Source organism: Calidris pugnax, unplaced genomic scaffold (assembly GCF_001431845.1).
Source record: "Calidris pugnax isolate Ruff unplaced genomic scaffold, ASM143184v1 scaffold70, whole genome shotgun sequence".
NCBI lineage: Eukaryota > Metazoa > Chordata > Aves > Charadriiformes > Scolopacidae > Calidris > Calidris pugnax.
The window spans coordinates 7,300,959-7,314,902 of NW_015090862.1; positions in this window are offsets into that span (position 1 = coordinate 7,300,959).

Genomic DNA, 13,944 nt, shown 5'->3' on the forward strand with positions numbered 1-13,944 from the left:
CCCCAACCTTCCCCTTGGCTCCAGCCTCCGCCGCGCAGAGAGGGCGCAGAGACAATCACAGGTCCCCGATCCGTAGAGGTAGGCAATCTGCCAAGAGCGAGAGGGAGTTCTTCCAGAGCAATGAAACAAAACCAAAAAAAGAAAAAAAAAAAAAAAAAGAAAAAAAAAGAAAAAAAAAAAAAGGAAAACAAAGCGAAGATTTTGATAAAAGACAACTTTGCTGTCATTTTTAGTTTGCCCATTAGGAAGCAGTAGTAGTTTATGCGTTGCATCTGCATTTCAGACTAAGTGATTATTGTACCTAATTACGGTTGATTGCTAATATTTCCTCAGTCTCTCTTAGTCAAGCGCTTCTTCTTCTGTATTTTTGTGTGTAGCGACGACAAGTGTAATGCGCTAGGCATTATTCTGGTTTGGTTATGAGTATCTCCTGTACTGCGTTAAGATTTCCTTAAGTTACTTTTTTTAAGCTTTGCTACTGTTCTCACTTTATGCCGTGCAATATCATCTGCTGTGTTTGCTAAGCAAAAAAAAAAAAAAAGAAAAAGAAAAAAAAAAAAAAAAAAAGAAAAAGAAAAAAAAAAAAAAAAAAAGAAAAAGAAAAAAAAAAAAAAAAAAAGAAAAAGAAAAAAAAAAAAAAAAAAAGAAAAAGAAAAAAAAAAAAAAAAAAAGAAAAAGAAAAAAAAAAAAAAAAAAAGAAAAAGAAAAAAAAAAAAAAAAAAAGAAAAAGAAAAAAAAAAAAAAAAAAAGAAAAAGAAAAAAAAAAAAAAAAAAAGAAAAAGAAAAAAAAAAAAAAAAAAAGAAAAAGAAAAAAAAAAAAAAAAAAAGAAAAAGAAAAAAAAAAAAAAAAAAAGAAAAAGAAAAAAAAAAAAAAAAAAAGAAAAAGAAAAAAAAAAAGAAAAAAAGCAAGTGATGATGTCATCATGCTTTTCAGTGTTACAATGTTTCAGCGTTTATGTAGTCACAAAAATGTAGTAAATAAAAGGTTGGATTTTCCAGCACTTTAAATTTAGACATTTCTTGCCTTCTTTTGTTTCTCAGGGTGCAGCCACAAGGCACCAGGCTGAGCCGAGGGGGACAGGGCACCCCCCGGGCAGTGTCACGGGAGGGAGGGACACCCACGGGGAGGGGAGGACACGAAATGGCGCCTCGGGCCTGCGCCTTCTTCCCTCCAGCCGTGCTGAGGTCTGCGGCCCCCATCACCCCCAGCAAACACCCCCGTGGTTCCTGGGGTCCCCAGCCCTGTCCCAGCTCCAGCCGTGGTGCCCAGAGGGGTGGGCTCCAGGGGATGCGAGGGCTGAGAGTCCGCAAGGCAAGCGTGGTCCATACCAGATGAATTTCTCTAATTGAGGGAAAAAACATTAAGAAAATAAGTGAAGCAAATAATCCCGGTTTCCTTTTTATCGTCTAAGGGTATGGATGTCACCAAACTAATTCACAGAGGTGTTTCCTTTTGTGTGATGGAGTCCACCTCAGGCCCGCAGGATCAATATTTAATTGTTTAAAGGGATATTGTATTCCTTTCCTGTCACTGTTGTTAATGCCTCCGCGCTCTGTAATCCCACGGGGTCTTTTCCTGGGGATCTGATCAGAGAGATTACCCATCACTCGGGAGTGGTGGGAGGAGAGTCCCCAGCAGTAAAAGATTCAGCAATGCATCGAACCATTTTCTCTCTATCTCCTAATGAAGTGATGAAGCGTGTGCCACAAAATTTAACAGGGTTTTGTGGCAAATCGGGTTGCACTGCTGAGAGGAGGATTAAACCTTCATCTTTGTCCCATAAATCACGGCATCAGCTACATTTATTCTGATGGATGGTCTGGACTCTACTGACAATATTTTATCTCTGGAAGTGCCTGCAGCCTGTGCCCTGATGTGCAATTTCTTTTCAGTGCTAGGCTGAGAGAGGCACTGAGTGCATCCATTGGGAGGGCTCCCCTGGAGCTTGGTACCCCGAGACCATGCCAGAACCCAAAGCATCAACAGCCACCCACCTCCAGGGCAAGCACAAAGGCAAAGGGGAGATGGGACGCCCATGGGACATGGTCTCACAGCATCGTACTGGCCAGGTCTGGGATAACTCAGCGCTGACTCAGGTTGGGAACTCCATGGAATGGAGCTGGCCATGGCCGCAGTGCAAAGGGAGGGCTCCAACACCCCTGGCCATGTGCAGCACCCTCGCCTGGAAGAGACAGGGATGGCTGGGGTCCCCGGGAGCCTGCACAGCTTCCTTCAGTATGTTAGAGCTTTAGATTTGTACTGGAGTTATATTTAACTCTTCTCTGCACACACATTATCTCAGGGTACTGGGGAGACAGCTGGGCTTCCTGCAGGTGCCCGACACCCAAACACCAATATGAGCTTCACAAACTTTGTTTTCTGAGCACTAGTAGAAACTGAGAACCAGGGACAGCAAGGAGAGTGGTGCAAACCAGCTCTCCAGCAGAGGGAGAGAGGTTCCTCTGGCCTCTGTTCCACCTAGACCCTCCCAGGGACAAAGACAGTGGCAGTGGCTGGGTGCTGCCTGCCCTGCCACCAACGCTGGCCTCGTGCGATGTAACGGTGGGTGAGGGCAGCACGGGTGATGCTGCAGCTGCACCTCATTTGCATGTGATTAACCCAGGCCAATAAAGGCTGCCCAAGCAGAGCATCCTCTCCTTTGGCTGGAGGAGCTGTGCCTGGTAAGGTGGTCTGGTGTATTTGGGGGTGGAAATATGGGTGTTGTGCTCAGGTCTAAGCTCTTCAGGGCTTTGTGTTTGCATGCACAGGGTGGTGGCGGTGGCTTGGGTGCCCTGTGTGGGATGGGGTGGTGATGCTGTCTATTATAAATGATAATTGTTTATTATAAATTAACAATAAGTGCTCAAAGCCTAAGGTAGGGGCATGGGGAGGGCAGGGCACAGCAGGGCCCACCAGGATGGCAGGGGCAGGGGGGTCTCTGGCAGGCTGGGAAGGGTGGCTGTGCTGGGGCTGCTTGGAGACTGGGACAAGCCTTGAGCAATTTGCTCCCCATTAGGGCTCTAAGAGTGCTGCGAGGGGAGCTGAGGCTGTGAATGGGCTGTTATTCTCCCTGGTAGAGAGTCGCTGCTCGGATGGGGATGGCAGTATCACACCTACGCTTATGGGAGCCAGGGTACTGTAAGTTATTGTACAGGAAAAAAAACATTTGTAAAAAACCAGTCTATTCATCAAGTAAAATAATTTCCTGACTGAGGGCAGTGACCAGAATTTGATGCTCAGTTATGCTTTTGGTACTAATTCTCACTTAAGGTTAAAGATGATCAAGAGGGAAAATTAATCCTTGCTATCAGCTTCCTTAGAAAGAACTACTGCAATACAAAATACAAATGTTTTGGCCAAATGAAAGTCACAGCGGCTGCTAATACATAAACCACACACAGCTCAGGATATCAACTGAAAACAGCTGCCAGTGGGAAAAATAGCCAGGAGAGCTGTTGCTGCATGTTCTGCCCTGGGCACACATTGCTGTCCCCGGTGGTCACACAGATGGACCTTTGGTCTGACTGAGGGTGGCCATTCTTTTGTTTTGGTATCCTTATGAGCAAAATACAACCCAAAACTGAGCAACTGTACCCCCAGAGCAGCACTGCTTACCCTAGGTGTGCCTGAATGTGTTGGCTGGGCTTGAAAGAGCTGCTGTGATGTGTATGAAAGGGTTAACCAGCCTTTTCCCTGGTAAGGGTGAAAAAACTTTTGGATGCTTGAAAGTGGGAGCCAGATATAAGCTGGTAGCCGGTGGCCAGGCTACATAGCTTCATGTGATGATGGTCAAAGCTTTTATGTCTCTGGTGTCACCTGCTGGCTTGGGCTCCTGACACACTCACTGTCCCAGAGAACTGGAGCTTAAGGCTTTCTCCTGCCGGACAAGCACAGTGTTTGAAACAAGATGCTTAGCGGGTGCCAGGCACACAGCCCGGTGGTTCAGTGCAGTGTGACTCTGCCCTGCTGTGCCCAGCATGAAGGGGTTGGGTGGGAGGCAGCAGACCATCTTCCTATGAGCTCCTGCAGTCCTGCGTCCAGCTCTGGGGCTCCCAACATAAGAAGGACATGGACTTCTTGTAGTGACTCCAGAGGAGGGCCATGCAGATGATCAGAGGGCTGGAGCACCTCAGCTATGAGAACAGTGTGAGAGAGTTGGGGCTGTTCAGCCTGGAGAAGAGAAAGCTCTGGGGAGAACTCATAATCCCTTCCAGTACCTAAAAAGGGCTACAGGAAAGATGGGGAGGGACGTTTTGTCAGGGAATGTAGAGATAGGACAGAGGGTAATGGTTTTAAACTGGAAGAGGGTAGATTTAGAATAGATATCAGGAGGAAATTCTTTACTGTGAGAGTGGTGAGACACTGGAACAGGCTGCCCAGAGAAGCTGTGGATGCCCCATCCGTGGAGGTGTTCAAGGCCAGGCTGGACACAGTTTTGAGCAACCTGGTCTAGTAGGAGTTGTCCCTGCTCATGGCAGGAAGGTTGGAACTAGATGATCCTTAATGTCCCTTCCAATCCAAACCTCTCTCTGATTCTTTTGGCAGAGGATGCTTCCAAAACTTGCCAGTGGTGTTGGTCTGTAAGAGAGCAGGGACTATGAGGTGAAGGGAAGGCTCATGGCTGTGGCAGGAGGTTGTGCGAGACCCCTCCCCTGCAGCAGTGAGAGCTCTGCAAGGGGCTGTTGGCAGGGAGCAGTGGCCTCTCCCTGAGCAGCATGTGCCACCCGGGGTGACGTGGCTATGGAAGCAACTGTGTTCATGGCAAATACCCCTGGTGATGTGGGGACAAGGCTAGTGAATTACTCAAATTACCTGAATCTCCCCAGTGGTGCACAGAGATTCAATCTCGGCATGGCATTAAATCAAGTCAGTGACATAGATCAAAGGATACTGCTTTAATCACCTCGTTAGGCCACAGACATCATTAGTTACTCATTATGATGTGTTGATACCGGCTTTCTCTGTAACACAGTTATGTACACTCGCTATCAGACATTTTTCTCATCAAACAGGATGTCAATACCTTAACATCTTAATGAGTTACAGTCAATATCCATTGCAATAAAGCTCGTGTTTTCTCATGATTTCATCTACCCTTAGGGTTTTGATTAAAATGGCTGCTTTTTCCAGGTAATTGATTGAGGAATTATGGAAATTCCATGTAGGAACAAGTACACACTGCTACGCAGGCTCCAAAAACCTTAGATTGTCTCCAAGTGCTTTAGAGACTACATGGGAGTTTGCTATTTTAATATAGATTTTGGATACTCTTGCTTAATTCTTCTTACCCAATCACTTGTCAAACAGTTTTAGTATCAAATAAAGTAATTAAAATATCCAAGAGTGTATTGGAAAAAAGTTACAAGCAAATAATTGGTTAGCAAGGGCCTAAGAATGAGAATAAGTGCTGCAGTCAGGTGAACAGTGATTCAGATGAACATACACAATAGTGAGGTTTTCTCATTTACTGTGTTGTAAAAATATTAAATCATCTGCAGGAATACAAAAGCAGCCAGGACAAGCTGTAGTATTATTTTAGGCTCAGGTTTAGCAAGTGTAAGTCCACAGAAGTCCCTAGTTTTCCAAGCTAGGGCTAAGGCAGCGTCTATTTAGGCAAAGCAGATTTTTTGCCAATTGAACTGTGAAGGAGCTTGGCAGTGTAGTGGGAAGGAGAAATCTTGAAGGTCCCCCAGATCACTGCCCATCTTTTATTTTTGCTCTGAGAAAAATGTTCACGCATCACCAACAGAAAGAAATTAAATATTCAAGGAAGATGAAGCAGTCACAGCAGCCAGCAGAACTGCCTTGTTCCCCCATAACTTCCTCTACCAGATGGACAAGACCAGACACCAAATAGGGCTGTGCCCAAAAGTGACTGTCACTTCATGCAGCCACTGAGCTTAGTTCTCCCTGCCTGGACCATGCTTTATCTGGGTCCTGTGTTAGTCCCTGTTCGGAATAGCTCCTGGCGAAGCAGTAAGGGTGGGATCTTGGCTCCTGTGCTTACTTTCCCAGGCTGGCTGTGACTGCACTCATTGCCTGTGCTCTCTGGACTATTTTTGCAGTCTTTCTCTTGCTAAGTTTGGGACAAACTCAAGTCTGCCTTTTCTCTGAGTGCTGCTGTGACAGCATTGCAGAGGGAGCACTCTGCTCCTGCTCACCACTGCTGTGTACTAATGCAAACCCTTTTTCCAAGTACTGTCAAGCAAGCTCTGACCTCTTGTATGTCACTAGTTGCAGTTTCTTAACCTTTTCTGTCTGGATGGACATAATCTCTGATTACACATGGGCAGTACGTGCATGAAGACCTTGATTATGGCATATTTATACATAAGCATCCTACTGTGTGCAAGATCTTCTGTTACCACAACTGCACTGCTCCTACCTCTGGGTTTTTAACCCTGACTGGTAGCAGCTGAAACTTTGCTGCTGTGTTCTCTTGGTAAATCCATGGGGCTTACCCTGAGCACCTTCTATTCTCTCCAACCTTGTCTGCCTGCCCTGTGGCCCCACAGGAGGGGAGCAGTCCTGCCCCTAACAGGAAGGTTGGAACTAGATGATCCTTAATGTCCCTTCCAATCCAAACCTCTCTCTGATTCTTTTGGCAGAGGATGCTTCCAAAACTTGCCAGTGGTGTTGGTCTGTAAGAGAGCAGGGACTATGAGGTGAAGGGAAGGCTCATGGCTGTGGCAGGAGGTTGTGCGAGACCCCTCCCCTGCAGCAGTGAGAGCTCTGCAAGGGGCTGTTGGCAGGGAGCAGTGGCCTCTCCCTGAGCAGCATGTGCCACCCGGGGTGACGTGGCTATGGAAGCAACTGTGTTCATGGCAAATACCCCTGGTGATGTGGGGACAAGGCTAGTGAATTACTCAAATTACCTGAATCTCCCCAGTGGTGCACAGAGATTCAATCTCGGCATGGCATTAAATCAAGTCAGTGACATAGATCAAAGGATACTGCTTTAATCACCTCGTTAGGCCACAGACATCATTAGTTACTCATTATGATGTGTTGATACCGGCTTTCTCTGTAACACAGTTATGTACACTCGCTATCAGACATTTTTCTCATCAAACAGGATGTCAATACCTTAACATCTTAATGAGTTACAGTCAATATCCATTGCAATAAAGCTCGTGTTTTCTCATGATTTCATCTACCCTTAGGGTTTTGATTAAAATGGCTGCTTTTTCCAGGTAATTGATTGAGGAATTATGGAAATTCCATGTAGGAACAAGTACACACTGCTACGCAGGCTCCAAAAACCTTAGATTGTCTCCAAGTGCTTTAGAGACTACATGGGAGTTTGCTATTTTAATATAGATTTTGGATACTCTTGCTTAATTCTTCTTACCCAATCACTTGTCAAACAGTTTTAGTATCAAATAAAGTAATTAAAATATCCAAGAGTGTATTGGAAAAAAGTTACAAGCAAATAATTGGTTAGCAAGGGCCTAAGAATGAGAATAAGTGCTGCAGTCAGGTGAACAGTGATTCAGATGAACATACACAATAGTGAGGTTTTCTCATTTACTGTGTTGTAAAAATATTAAATCATCTGCAGGAATACAAAAGCAGCCAGGACAAGCTGTAGTATTATTTTAGGCTCAGGTTTAGCAAGTGTAAGTCCACAGAAGTCCCTAGTTTTCCAAGCTAGGGCTAAGGCAGCGTCTATTTAGGCAAAGCAGATTTTTTGCCAATTGAACTGTGAAGGAGCTTGGCAGTGTAGTGGGAAGGAGAAATCTTGAAGGTCCCCCAGATCACTGCCCATCTTTTATTTTTGCTCTGAGAAAAATGTTCACGCATCACCAACAGAAAGAAATTAAATATTCAAGGAAGATGAAGCAGTCACAGCAGCCAGCAGAACTGCCTTGTTCCCCCATAACTTCCTCTACCAGATGGACAAGACCAGACACCAAATAGGGCTGTGCCCAAAAGTGACTGTCACTTCATGCAGCCACTGAGCTTAGTTCTCCCTGCCTGGACCATGCTTTATCTGGGTCCTGTGTTAGTCCCTGTTCGGAATAGCTCCTGGCGAAGCAGTAAGGGTGGGATCTTGGCTCCTGTGCTTACTTTCCCAGGCTGGCTGTGACTGCACTCATTGCCTGTGCTCTCTGGACTATTTTTGCAGTCTTTCTCTTGCTAAGTTTGGGACAAACTCAAGTCTGCCTTTTCTCTGAGTGCTGCTGTGACAGCATTGCAGAGGGAGCACTCTGCTCCTGCTCACCACTGCTGTGTACTAATGCAAACCCTTTTTCCAAGTACTGTCAAGCAAGCTCTGACCTCTTGTATGTCACTAGTTGCAGTTTCTTAACCTTTTCTGTCTGGATGGACATAATCTCTGATTACACATGGGCAGTACGTGCATGAAGACCTTGATTATGGCATATTTATACATAAGCATCCTACTGTGTGCAAGATCTTCTGTTACCACAACTGCACTGCTCCTACCTCTGGGTTTTTAACCCTGACTGGTAGCAGCTGAAACTTTGCTGCTGTGTTCTCTTGGTAAATCCATGGGGCTTACCCTGAGCACCTTCTATTCTCTCCAACCTTGTCTGCCTGCCCTGTGGCCCCACAGGAGGGGAGCAGTCCTGCCCCTAACAGGTAGGAGCAAGGTGTCTCTGGTGGTTATCAAGGACCTTTGGCTTGTCACAGGTTGCCTGGTCAGTTGTCTCCTTCAGCCTTCTACCATTGTTCCTGTGGATTTGGGAGGGGGGTGTTCTGTGCTGGATTCACAGAGTGTAGCCACCTCAACAGCTCAGCGCACTCTTAAGCGTGCCACACAAGACGAACAGCAATGCCATCCCTGGGTGTCAAGGGAAAGGAGGGGAAAAAAACAGAACCTTAAGCCTTGAGGCTGGGGGGTGGCATTGCTGGACTGCCCCAGCAGGCATCACGCTTCTTAGCCCTATTGCAGAGCATACAGATCAAAATCTGCTGAGGGAAGGCTCTCCAAGTTATGTAAAGTGAAGGGCTCAAACCAGGTGAGGGAGGGTGAGCCTCAACGAGTGGCAAATTTCCACTGTTGTTACCAAACCCCAAGCCCTCATCTTCTCTTCTCAGTCCTCTGCTGTTCCTGTGGGCAGGGGCAGAGCTCTGGACCCCTCTCCTGCCTTGCTGCAACCCTTCCACTTCAGCTTGCTGGGACAAATCCTGGCTCTGTGTAGGTCTTCATCTGCCTGCACTTTGACGTCCGACTCCTTATAAAATGTGTAAGTATCTTACTAAAATACAAGTAGCTTCAGTAATTCCCTTTTAAGCAAATCTCCATGATATTTGACTCTTCTCCTAATGATAGACCTAGGGCTGCAGTTTGGGACTCTAAAGCCACATTCAGATTGCCTTTTATTTTAAAAACCTCTTTTAGACAGGAAAAGACAGCAGAGGTTTCCTGGATCTAATTTAAATCCTGGATTAGACATTTCTTTACTCTTTATGGTAGTGAAAAACTGTGTGGTGGTTGGATTCACAGGAAAAAGAGAAAACTTGTCATATTCTTAGCAGTCACTGAAAATAGAAAATGAGCTGTTGTGGTTCATGTTGGAAAATACCATCTGAGCTCAGCAGCCTGGAAAGGGCGAATGCCCAGCAGAGCCCGGCTGTGCTGGGAGAGGGCAGGGACCCTGAGGCACATGTGGCACCAGGGCTGGAGGTGCTTGGGGAACCCTTCCCAGACCTACCTGAGCTGCAGGGCCCAGGGGCTCCTGTTAAGGAGAGGATATAAAATTTTATACCCGGCCTTTTGCAGAAAAGCATGCCCCCTCCAAAATAAATACACATATGGGTTAGGGTTATGCTGAAAAGCAGATGAAGTCACCACCCCAAACCTGTTGTTCATCCCTGGGGTATCACAATCTGGGGGCTCCTCAGAACTGCTGTCCCTCTCCCACCAGGGGGCCAGCCTCAGGCTGTCTGATGTACAAATGGGTTTTGTTCATCTGTCCCCTTGTCCTTGGAAGATTACACACTGCAGTAAGGCAGTGGGGAATTACCAACAGGACTGATTTCTCCAGTTACCCAACTTGTCTAGATCACTGGAGCCCCAAAGTGGGTAAACAAGATAAGAAATCTGCTTAGGAAATATTCTGGATGAAAGCCCAAAGGAAAAATGTGGCTGAAAGTGTTCCTTTATATAAGAAGGAAAAGCCATTGTCCTTCCTTTTTGTGCAGACCTCACCCTGTGTGCTCCTCAAAGGCATGGGGAGACTTTGCATGTCTATTTTGAATAGGAACGTGCAGATTAGAAGGTGCAGGTAATGATGGAGGTATAAACAGCAAAGGCAGCAGGAAGAAAGCACAATTATTCAAAGTACTGAGGAGAAATGAGACTCTTTGGGGCCTAATTTGTGATACAGTTGCGTAGAATGTTTGCAGAAGGAGCTTGGGTCTCTATATCCTAGGAGGAGTTTCCATGGGCTTTGCTGGATGTGGATCATGCTCACAGTGAGGATGGGCCCCTGCCAGCCCCTTGCAGCCAGGCTGGGGATGACTAAGCTTAAAGCCACTTCTTAGTAAAGGAAACAAGCACAGTGGGGGGTACTGGGAGTGGGTGGGAGGCAGCTGTGTGGCTGCAAACAGCAGTCTCCAAGCAGGAAGGGATTGAGGGTGTGAAGGGTGATGACAGCCTGGGAGGCTGAAACTGGCCCCCTGTGCCAGGAGCAGATCAATCTACCACCTCCACTTCCCAGCCATCCACTGTCTCCTCCTGGGAAGGCCAAGGGCTTTGTGGAGGAGATGGCTCTGCTGGGCCAGGAGTGCAGCAAGGGCAGCATCTCTCCATGAATGGCTGGAATAAGCAGTGAGTCACAAGCAGAAGGTGCCAGGGATGGGCTGTAACCACAATCCCAGCCCTGCCAGCAAGCTCGGAAAAGTACTTGGATGTGGACCAGACGTTTCAGCAGGCTTCTCTTTGTACAGCTGGTATGATCCAAACTCCTCCAGTTTGGATATGGAACCTTTTGCAATGACTACATCGCTAATGATGAGCATATACTTTATTTATAGGGTTTTTAAAGACCATAAAGTACAAGCCTGGCTGAAGAGCGATTCTATGAGGTCCTGGGCTGACCTCAGCTCCTGATCTGTTCCCAGACCTGTCCTGCTCCATGGAAGTCCTTTTTGGATGCTCACAGTAACAGCCTGCATTCAAATCGATGTGAGTGCCTGCTCCCAATTTTATCAGAAGTCTCACAAGAACTAGCCTTTCCCTAAAGCCCCACTGGCTAGAAGCACACAAGTGAGAACTGTAACTTTCACTTGGGAGGATGCTTTGAGCTGTTGTGTTTATTGTGAAAATTGGAAAATATGTCATGATGGTAATTCCTAAAAACTTCAGGACCAGAAGGTGCATAGGACACGCCAAATTCTACCAGCTGTATTTCTTTTTCATTGAAAATCTGCACCTTGAGTTTTGAGGTTTACTTCATGATGTTAACATTTGGGATCGATAATAGTTTTCTCAAGCCAGTGGAGGTTTGCTTGCACCTCTGGGGGGGGGGAATTAGTGGCCCGTGCAAGGCTGACTGCTGGCTTACAGGCTTTCAACTAACTTCAGTGGGCTTTGTATCAGATGGATGTTGGCAGCTTTTTCAGCTACTCTCACTTCTAAAGGAGGCCTACCTGGAGCAATTAACTCACAAGAAGTGTCATTCACAACTGATGGAAATTATATATTCCTTATCTCTCTAATTAGAGTATATGTAATGTTGGTAATGATGTACTATCTATATATTAATTTAAAAGGGTTGTTTCGATGTCAGGCTTGCTTCTGTAGGGTCATCAGTATGAAGATATGCATTAAAAACAGATTTAAGATCCCTGAAGAGTTATACAGCCCTGCTTTTTTCAAAGCACTTGACCTCAGAAGTGCTTCAGATTGCTCCTTTCTTATGTTTCACTTTTTTTTTTTGTATTGCGCCTCACTTGGCAAACCCTAAATTGCAGGAAGTTGTGTGCAATAAGGGACAGAAACAAGTTCACTTTATTTGGCTGTTAGTACTGTCATTGGTCTGACGAGGAAGAGAATGACAGCACCTGAACTGCTGGAGGGGACTTACAGCTTTCATCTAGGGATAGGCTACCTCAGGTCAGAAATACGTAGTTGTTGTATTCCTCTGCTGGGATCATTTTAGGATTCGGTCCCTTTTTTCTTGAGCTCAGTATTCCTTTAGTGGCCAGCAGAATAAATCCCCAACTTGGGGAGAGGTTTCTAGGTATTTCTAGGACAGGAGCAATGTCATGCTGGAAGCTGATCCTGGCTACCTCCAGAAGGCCTGTCTGAAAGCTATCCCTTCTGGGCTCTCCAGAAAGAATTCCCCAGACCTTGGGGCAGGCTGGATGCTGTTGGGGTGCTGGGTGCCTGGGGCAGGCTGCACACACAGCCCAGGAAGGGGGTGGCCTGTCCTCCCCACCTGCACTGGCACAGCGGGGCTCCCCAGGGGCCTGCAGCCTGCCATGCTCTGAGAGGCTGCCTGGGCACAACTGCAATGACATGGTTACTTCGAGGGTACATCTGGAGGAGGCTCTGACACTCAGTCTCTAATGAGAACCTCCTGGACAATGACTGGTGAACTGAGCAGCAGGGGTGGTGACACCAGTGGTCACTGTGTCCCTCAATCCAAGGACCTTAGGACTCCCACTCATGTTCAAACTGGCCTAGACAGATCAGCAGCTACCTCCTCCTCATGCAAGTGAAGCTGCTCCTGAGCCTCTGCGGTTCATAGACCAGTGTAGTAACGAAAAATCAGAGCTGATTACAGTCTCCATTAAGACACAGCTGTGAACAGCAACATCTCCATGGTCCCACCTGGCTGCCTGAAAATAGCCATTAGACCCCTTAGGAAAGAGAGCAAATAGAACATATATGGTGCTTGGATGTAGGTTTACTGCCAGTTTTGTAAGGATTTCAGCCCAGAAGCACTGTGTGGTGAGGTATGGAGTAGGTGTGTTGCTCCCCAGAGAGCTGCCAGGAGCCCTCCAGCTGAGTACCAGCCCTAACTGAAACCTAAGATGGTGTTTGAACCTTCAGCAGCCAAGCTGGCCATGGAAAGGCACATCTGTGTGATCAGAAGTAATCCAGGCAGACCTGGGAAAAACAGGATGGGGGAGAGACACCAAAGAGCAGGTTTGAGACAGGGTGGCTGCCCCGGAGCTGCGGTAGGAAGTCGGGGCAGGTCTGTGATTAGATCTAAACAGAGCTGAGCTGTGTTCAGAGCTCTGCCGCACGGGGGTTTCACCAGAGGCAGGAACCTGAATCACCAAAAATGTTCACAGACTAGAAATACCACTGTACGCTGAAGTGTTGAAGAATCTCCTATCGGTGTGCTTAATGAGAGCAGCCCAGCCGGGCACTTAGGACACCAAACAGAAGCTGGGTTTCTCCGTGGCAGCGCGCTGACAGGCAGCAGGCACTGCGGCCAGTGCCCCACACCAGCCCCACAGAGCAGGTTTCCTGCTGGGGACGGATGTCACCTCCCAGGACTTGTCCAGGCTCAGGTGATGATGCACCATGCAGGTGAGACTTGAAAGCTGTGATCTTATTTCTAGGAAAAAAGAAAGGTCTTGTTAAAGAGTGAGTGATGGGGAACCTGTGGTGTTTCCCCAGCTGCAGACTAAATTGGCAGTGTGGCTGTAGCATCTCTCTTAGGCAGTATTCCAGCAAAACACTTGAGTATGTGCTTAATTAAATCATGTGAGAAGTTTAGCTTGAAAGCATGCAGCTAAATGCTTTGCTGGGGACTTAATATTAATGCCTCAGTTTCCCTTCTCTAACATAAAGAAATATTTACTTCCCATACAGAGTGCTGACAAGCTTAATTCAATCTTACTTGTAAAGTGCCTTGTGGGCTGTAGGGAAAAGGTGCTATAAAAATCAGAATATTATTCTACACTCCCTGGCAAGACAGCACTTAACTTTATATGTTATCCTACTGGTGATACATCTC